At 34.7% G+C, this 9,057-nt stretch overlaps 1 pseudogene; it reads right to left on the minus strand.

Annotated features, from left to right (window-relative positions):
- Nucleotides 1–7,811: 7,811 nt before the first annotated feature.
- LOC133300999 (UDP-glycosyltransferase 79B30-like) lies at nucleotides 7,812–8,444 on the minus strand (annotated as a pseudogene).
- Between the last annotated feature and the right edge of the window lie 613 nt (nucleotides 8,445–9,057).

Below are 9,057 nucleotides of genomic sequence, written 5' to 3' on the forward strand. Positions count from 1 at the left end.
AAGGTCTGCGCGTCAAGAGGTAATCGTAAACGATGATGACCTGTTGCATCCCAAACCGCAACGGTCTAAACGCTTCCATAGATCCAATTGTGCCTACAAATGGTATCTGAGTTGAATTGCATGTTTGGATGTGAATCTAGTTCTTTGATTTATGATTTTTCATGTAATTAGTTTTGCTTAATGAAATATGGCACCTAGGATTCTATATTTGTTGGTCATATGATTTGTATATGTATCCTTTATAATTATTTTCATAAAAATTGATGTTTTTTTTTGCTTTAATCCATGGTAGAGGTTTTCTCCTTAAGTTTTTGTTTCAAAGTTTGCATTTTTTTTTTCGAAATTGTAACGCCCGGCCGCTTCAAGAATCAATGACTATCCCCACATACTAACACGAGACTTTTCAGTGTGCTTTTTTCTCACTCGCACACTTCCTGGGAAAACTTCCCAGGAGGTCACCCATCCCAGAATTGCTCCAAGTCAAGCACGTCTAACTATGGAGTTCTTCTGTTCTGGGCTACCGAAAAGAAGATGCATCTTGTTAGTATAGGTAGTACCAACTAATTCTTATAAGCTATCCCAAACTGTGTAGTCTCACACCTGCACAGTCTTTGGAATCTTTCTCTTTCGGGTGTCGATTCGATTCATTCATGCATGTAACCCCCCGCTGGAAGCCTATCAGGAGCCGCTCCTTGTCTGTGCCTCTTTGCACCAGCGATCACTCCCCGTCCTCGTCAGCGCTCGGGATGTTACAGAAATCTTGTAATATCATGTTGAAAGAAGAGGATTTTCATTTGAGTGCAAAAAAAATGGATGAGAAGGATTGGTGAGGAAGGTTGGAAGTTGTTCTCGATTAGCCATGAACAAAAGGATAAGAGGATGAAGAAGAAATCAAAAATATGAAGCGGATATCAGAGCCATTGAAGCTCTGATACCATCTTGATGCTCTGAGAATTCATGAATTGCTACTGTTTATTGATGAAAAGAATTGTTACAAGTCTACTGATACAATTCGTGTTCCTATGTATATATACACAACTGTTAAAGAATGGCTAATAAGAATAACTATCAAAATTGAATAACTAAATAAGTTATCAAAAGAAACTACTCTAACAAACTTCTTTCATTCTGTTGTGATTGGTTGGCCATATACAACAACCATCTGACGTGGAGTTAGCTACTGTATTTGAGTTGTGGGAAGCTTGTGAATCATCTGAAGTTGGGTTGGGCTGTTTTTATCTTCATGGGCTTTATGAGTTATATTAAAAATATTGAATAAGTGAAGGTTTTAAATTAAGTATTTAATTTTAAAACTTGCGAGCTCCATTTGTGGGTCCATTAATAAAGTGGTCATGTGAAGCCCCGACTGATAATCATGACCGTATTTTATTTTATTGGACCTTAATAATTTTAAAATTTTAGTAAAGTATTGTCCATCCCGATATCGGCAATGCTTAGATACTAAGGATAATTTTGAAATTAAACAATGGTTAATTACATTCAACTTTGGTAAAACCACGAGGCTCTAGTAATGGCACAAAAAATCCAAATAACAATTTTAGTTTTTACAAGCGACTTACCCGACATAAGCCTTGTAAAGAAAACCAAAGGATTGTCAACAATAAACAAAAGTAGTTATGAGAGTCTACTTGCACTTAGTTTGTTTATTGCATTATCTGTTTGTAATTGTGTGCCTTGTCTGTTTTTTTTGGAAATGTCTTCCCGCAATACTTTAGAAATAATTTTGAGTCAAAAACCTTTAGATGGTACCAACTACAAATAAGTGGAAACAAACCTTGATATTATTCTAAAACATGAAAAGTTAAAATTTGTCATGACAATACTAAAGTCATGGCAACCTGCAGAGTAGGGGTGGTAAACAAATCAGGGGTCTTTCAGGGACCTTTGACTCGGCTTGTGAAAGTCTGAGCTTATATGTCTAAAACTGATTGATGGAACCAGGCTTGGACTTGTATAAAAGTTCGTCTAAAACTGAGTGGCAAGGGAGGGCTCAGAGCATTTGATTTTTAAAATAAAAAATAAAAAATAAAAAATTCTAACTGATCCCTCGTAGCACTTGGTTTTTATTTTAATAAAAAAATGATAGTATTAAGGGGTCACAACAACATTGATCACTCCCAAATTTAAAATATATTTGGATCACCCAAAAATATAGGCGTTTGGTACGCGTCATTATCCAAGATTCCCGAGAAACTGAATGTAAAAATCATATTTTTGAAAATCGAGATTCCCGAATAAAAATAATTTCTCCTGTACCAAACGCCAAAACTTGATATTATTCTAAAACATGAAAAGTTAAAATTTTTCATGACAATACTAAAGTCATGGCAACCTGCAGAGTAGGGGTGGTAAACAAATCAGGGGCCTTTCAGGGACCAAATCGCGAAATCCCAATCTGTCACAGGAACCCTTGGTCGCAGAACCAAAGCTTTTGATACCAAATGTTGGAAATCGACAACACACAAATCGAAAAAGAAAAAGAAAAAGAAAAAGAGAGAGACAATAGACACAACGATTTATCCAGGTTCACCCAATTTAGGCTATGTCCAGCTTGGCTGTACTATATTAACCTCACCGCCACTCGTTACTAGTCACTCAGTTTACAAGGAAAATATAAATAGGATTAGAAAACCCTAACAACAGCTATTAACGGGCCCAAGCCCAAACTGCTAAGAAAATTATAATAAAACAGAGGCCCACAACAGTACCTAGCCTCTGCGGGCCGGGGGACGCTGCCCCCAGACCCCCGCCAGTTCACCTGGGAGCGAGACCCCGCTTGCCTTTATGCTTACTTCGACAACTAGGGCCATCATCAACATGCGAAGTATGAGCCATATCCAACACTTTATAGGGAGAGTTTTGTCATCATTGTGGTGCTGGCAAGCTCGAATCTAGATTAGTCAGCGCCTCGGTGACAATAGGGTATTGAATGGTTTATTAAAAAAAGGAAAAACTACTTTATAAGAGTGCAATGAATTTTTTTTCCCTTATACCTATATTTAGTGTTTTGGATTGGTATCTAACATAGCCAAAATCATGTTAAAGAGGCATAAGTGCCCCGATTGCTGGGATATCTTGTTTGGGAAACAAATGTAAACATAATTCTAGAACTCAAACTGAGGTTTTAAAAGAAGTAACAAATAATTGCTTTCTTAAAAGAAAAAAAACCACATTAAGCATGCCAAATCAATTTTGTAAACTTAAATCCAAGCACACTATATAATCAAGAAGAAATAGCCTCAAAATTTGTTAGTGCCTAGCTAGTTTTTTTAACTCGATACTAGAAATGGGTGCCCATGCAAAAATAAATAAATAAATAAAACATACAGGTCAAAGAATGCAGTTGCTGAAACTTGAAAGTAAAGAGAGAAAACCTCAATTGTTTGACAATCTGGGTCAATTCCTTAAAAAAACCCTAAAAAAGGTGATTGGGAACATATTTCTCGATGTGGTGTGCTCTACGACTCCACTTTTAATTTTTTATTTTAAATTCTTGTATTGAAAAAAAAATCTCTTACAAAGAATTCAAATTGAATTGCGCGGCATAATATTCTAAGTGTCATATCCCTCATGCGAGATGCAATCTATTGGCCCATATCCTTTAAGAAAAATTCCTTTCATCTTTTAATAAAACATCTGTATCCTCACATTCAATCACCTCACATATTAAATTATTAAAATTCTTAATTAATACATTATTATAATTATTAATGATAATAATTCTAGAAGTTAACGATTATCGATTTAACTTAGATTCGCATTAATATATAGTAAATAATTACTATTATATTGCTCCAAGTCAAGCACGCTTAACTGTGGAGTTCTTCCGATCCGGGCTACCGAAAAGTAGATACATCTTGTTAGTATAGGTAGTACCAAATAATTCTTATAAGTCATTCCTAACTGTACCGTCCCATACCAGCACAATGTCTGAAATCCCTCTCTTTCGGGTGTTGATTCGATTCATTCATGAACCCCCAAACTACAAGATTTGGCATGAGCCGCTCATTGTCCGAGCCCTTTTGCACCGGCGATCACTCCCTGCCCTTGCCAGCTCTTGGGATGTTACATGCCCACCAGCTTCCGCCTGGTTCGTCCTCGAACCACACCGTACTGGAAAAGATGCCCTGCTCTGATACCACTTGTAACTCAATATGATTATATGTTAGCAACTGCCTGAAAGAATTAAATGTTGATGCGACTGTTTTGAAATTTTATACCTAGTCTAATATTGTTGCTGTATTGGTTTTATTGCCACACTTCTGAGATTTTTCTCACCCCTTCGGGGGCTCAATTTTTATAAATTGCAGGAGGATGGAAAAGCAATCCGATGATGTAATTATTTTGGAATACTTGCTGTTACTGCTGCCGTTTGGAATTTTGCTGCTGTCTGCTTGTCTTTTGGATGATGGCTGTTTATGATATTTGATGTAATATCTTGGAAGATTGCGCTACTGTTGAAATATGTCTTACTTTGATGTTTTATGACTTTTATGATCAGTATTTTGGGAAAATACCTGTTACGTTTGCGAAAATAATTTTATTGTTTTGAATCCTGAATTATAATCTGTTTTCGCGAGCACTCTGCGAGTTGTCGTTCTGGGGCTACGGACCTCCGATTTTCTTATAATTTATATGCACACGTAGCCCCAGGTGTCTAGTTTCATATTATGTATACTTTACAATGAAATTCGGGAAACTCAATTTATTATGATTTTTATGACTCAGGAGGTTTTTAATTGTATAAATCAATTCATGAAAAATTGTGTAAATCAATTATAATCAATTAATTATTTTACACAAAATTTCCTTAAATAGATTTCCATAAAATATCCATTATAGATTATTTAGTTATTAGTATTTATTGAGCATCATTAATATATAGTCATTAATAATTGTAATAAAATATTAATTAATAATTTTAATTATTTAATATTTGAAGTAAGTGAGTGTGTGATGTGTGTACGTGTGAAGTAAATATTTTATAAAAAGGAGAATGAGATTTTTTTTTTTTTTTTTATAAAAAGAGTATTCATGAGCCATTAGTATAGTAGCAGCGGGTTTAAATCATTCATAAACCTCATTACGATGATCACATTATCAGCCATTAATTAATTCATATCAGCCATTAATTACAAGAAGAAGAAGAAGAAAGAAAGCAAATCTTGATTAAAACTAATTAAAAGGATATTACAAAGAAAGAAAGATGCAAACACTGCATTTTGACAAAAGAAAAACCAAGAATTTTTACAAGAACCACAACCTCTAAAGCTAATTAAAAGGAAACCATAGAAATCCATAGGACACGACAGAGCAACAGTCTCCAAGAAATCCCAAACAGCTAGCTTACTACAAAGAAAAGCAACTGAACTAGAACAATACAATACAAAAAATTAAGAGACAAGCTAGCTAGCCACAACCTCTGAATTAACTAAGTACAAGAATGCAAAAAAGAGCTAGCGTACGTTATGTATGTTTACTTATACCCCTTAATTTGATCTGTTACATTCATTATTGTTCTGCTGCATGTTGTGGTTGTAAACCAAGTCCAGCGAATCCAAGAGGTGAACAGAATATCTACCGTTGTTTAGCATGCTGAGGTTGTAACCCAATTCCAGACGAGATCGGATATTGTTTCTAATTTGCATGTTGTGGTTGTAACCCAATTCAGCACGAGATCGGATATTGCTGCTTTGTATGTTGTGGTTGAATGAATCTAAGACCAAAACGTCGCCGTCCAAAAGCTTCCCCTGACGTTGAGCATTCAAAACCAGAGTCTCTATTGAGAAAGAAGCAGCCATTCTTGGCATGCAAACAGATATCTGTACAGAGATAGAGAGAGAGATATGTAGACAGAAAGAAAGAGAAAGTTTACTTGTGAGGAGATGAAGTGGTGTGGTATAATTTATAGAATTTGCACCTCACTTAATTAGTCACTTGTTGTTCTGCGTTGATTAGCTGGATTTATTAAATCTTTGATTTGATTTCATTTGCGTCATAACGTTATTCTGTTTTTATATTACCGTTTCAATTATTACCGCTTTTAGGTTTCTTTATTGAAAATTAAATGTTTATAAAAAGGTTGCATTTATTACATGCGCTTATTGTATTTATTCTTTTTGTTTGTTTTTTTAATTTTAAATTTAATGACCTTCATTATTTCCATTAAATGGACATCTGAGGTATGCTCCAGCAACATTTTATATATATTTATTTTAGGCAATACTTCAAATGAATTAAAAAAAAAAAAACAAAAGGCTCCTGTAATGGCTGAGGGTGCTCCTCCTCCATGGCTTATGAATATGCTGGCAATATCACTGTTTTATTATTTTGTTTTTTGCCTTGTCATTAATTGGCATATAATGGGTAACACATTTTCTACTGAAAAAAATAAATAAATAAAAAATTAGCTACTCATGTCATAGTAGTAGAAGTGTAAATGGGCTAGGCCGGCCTACAAGGGCCTACGACCTACACTATATTAGGTCAGACTTGAACTATTACTAATAGTAAAATAGAACAGGCTCAAGTTTTTAAAAAAACTTATTTCGAAAATAGGTCATAGACTTTTTTGTACATGTTGGGCCTAATAAGCCTACAGGCCGGCCTATATCATATTATTTATTTTAAATAAAATAAATAAAATTATTAATTTAATAATTTTAAATAAAAATTTACATTATTTTAATTATTCTTACAATTGTTGAATATTTAATAGGCTTAAACAAGCTAACAAACCTAGGCCAAAGTTTTTATTTTTTAAGTATAAGTCAGGACAGACTTATAATTTGAGGACTACATATGCTAACTGGTGGTTAAGCCATACCCAATACTTTTTAAACAGTTCTGGCTATCCGTCGTATATGGTATTATGGTATATAAAATATGAAAAAGATTTTTCCTAATTATAATAATAAATGTGAGAGCGCTCTCTTGATTAAACAACATAGTGCCACGCTGAGAAGATTCTTGGAATGGAGGAAAATTTGGCTGTCCTTTCAAGATATCAGAAGGGAATAATGATGCCATAATCCAACAGAATACAACCAAAACCAATATTTAAATACTAAAATGGTCATGGATGATATTAAATACACAGAATGTTTTGATGTAATTAATTAAAGAGTGCCTGCTTGGACTGGAATAGTTGTATGTTCTTCAGCCTTTCTGCTATGTAATTGCCAATGCATTCAAAATATATCCATTTGAAATATATTATGTGCACCATAAGCCAGAAAGCCAGATTTTTGCTTTGTCTGATATGAAGCAAGAAGCTTGGCTCTTAATTACATGTATCCTATGAAGCTAATTCATGACCGGTAAAATATCATCAACGACTGATTTCCATAAGCTCCAAAGACGTAATGTGGGTGACGAGAAAGAAATGACCTGCAACTTACCTGATAGGAAATTCCATATTAGCAAAAAGGTGGAAGTGCTTATGGACATACTTATCTATCTTTTTAATTTTGAAAATAATCGGTCAATCACCTACAAGAAACAAATCTAAGTTCAGAAGTCAGAAATGAGCTGGTTTAAGAAAGGAAGCAACAGCTGGTTTAAGAAATTGATCTATTTTGAGAGTTAGATTCCTACATTGTGCACATTACACAGGCCAACTGCATATTATTTAATTAAAGGAGCAAAAACAGTTCCATGCTACTAATTATGAAGTTCATAAATCACTGCTTGATTAGATTAACCTTAGCCATAGCATTCAACTAGTACATATTTAATGGAATGTCATTGCATTTCAGTTGCACCTAACTAATGAATTAAAGTTCAAATGATCATAGAGACGGTTTATATGAAAGCAACTCAAGCAAGCTAAAGTAACAGCCATAAATGAAACTTGGAAATCTTTGACAGAAACTATCAATATAAGTTGACTCCAAATTCTTGCTGAGTGAGAGGCTTCTCAATTTAGTGTGATTTGCTCTAACCTCCCCACGAATCTCACTCTCATCATTCATCACATTCTTCACAGCTTTGCAAACGCTCTCCTTTGTGATCAAGCCATCTTTTTGACTTTTATCAAAATTTCAAAACCAATCATCATAGCGTTGAGGATGAGGTCAATAATATTTGGTTAAAGCACCATCTGACACTTGTTCACAAGTGCCCTCTTGTAAAGATCCAAATGCACAATGGGTAAAGAAGCACCCCACAGATGGGTGGTCCAGAATTAATGTTTGTTATATATTAGTAACAACCCCTCGTCTTTGAACCCTCATGAATCCCTTTGGCAGAGCTGTTTCATCTGATTCAAATCCAACGGGTGTCTTAAGTGCTGCAAGAAATGGAAAAAGTGTTAGCTCAAAATCCAACAATAATTCTTGGAATGGATCTTGCCGTAGAGTCCATTCACATCCAAATGCATAGTAAATTACTGAACTAGCAACAAATGCTACAAGCCATTCAGTTCATTTTCCCTCCAAAATGGAGGTGCGTGGCTCTAGTAGTACAGGCCCTGAGAGCAAGAAAGCCTTTCCATACAGGCTCCCTCAAATTCACTACAACGTCAAGTCTTTTTCTACAAAATAAAATCCTTCTCTTTTAAAGTTCTATTGCCCAATTTATTATTAGTTTCTTGTTTCACTATCTTATAAAACAATTTTAAATTGTGAATGTCTAGTTTTGCTTTGTTGTCTATTATTAGAAAATAAGGATGTTATCAAGTCCAAGTAGATGTTCCTACATCACAATAAGTGTTAGCTCCATGTAGTTGGAGATTAAAATTTTGGTTGTCTACGGTAGTGTTTTGGTTTGTGAGACAAATGTCAAGAGCAAGAGTTATAGGTCCTATTTTTGAAAAGTTCAATCATTTTTTAAGACTGCCTAACATTTGTTTGAAGGTGGTGAGTGAGCTAAAATAAATCGTTGCTAAGTAAGAGGTTTCTCAACTTTGCGGAGGCTTCACCTTTTACCACTTATAAAGCTTGCGTTGATGATTTGATCAATTATATTGGGTAAAATCAAGATCTGACACTTGCAATTGACTCTAGTAAGGATCTGACACTTGTAGCGACGCATCCG

This window comes from Gastrolobium bilobum, unplaced genomic scaffold, assembly GCF_033153095.1.
Source record: "Gastrolobium bilobum isolate Gb01-03AN ecotype WA unplaced genomic scaffold, APGP_CSIRO_Gbil_v1 utg26659, whole genome shotgun sequence".
NCBI lineage: Eukaryota > Viridiplantae > Streptophyta > Magnoliopsida > Fabales > Fabaceae > Gastrolobium > Gastrolobium bilobum.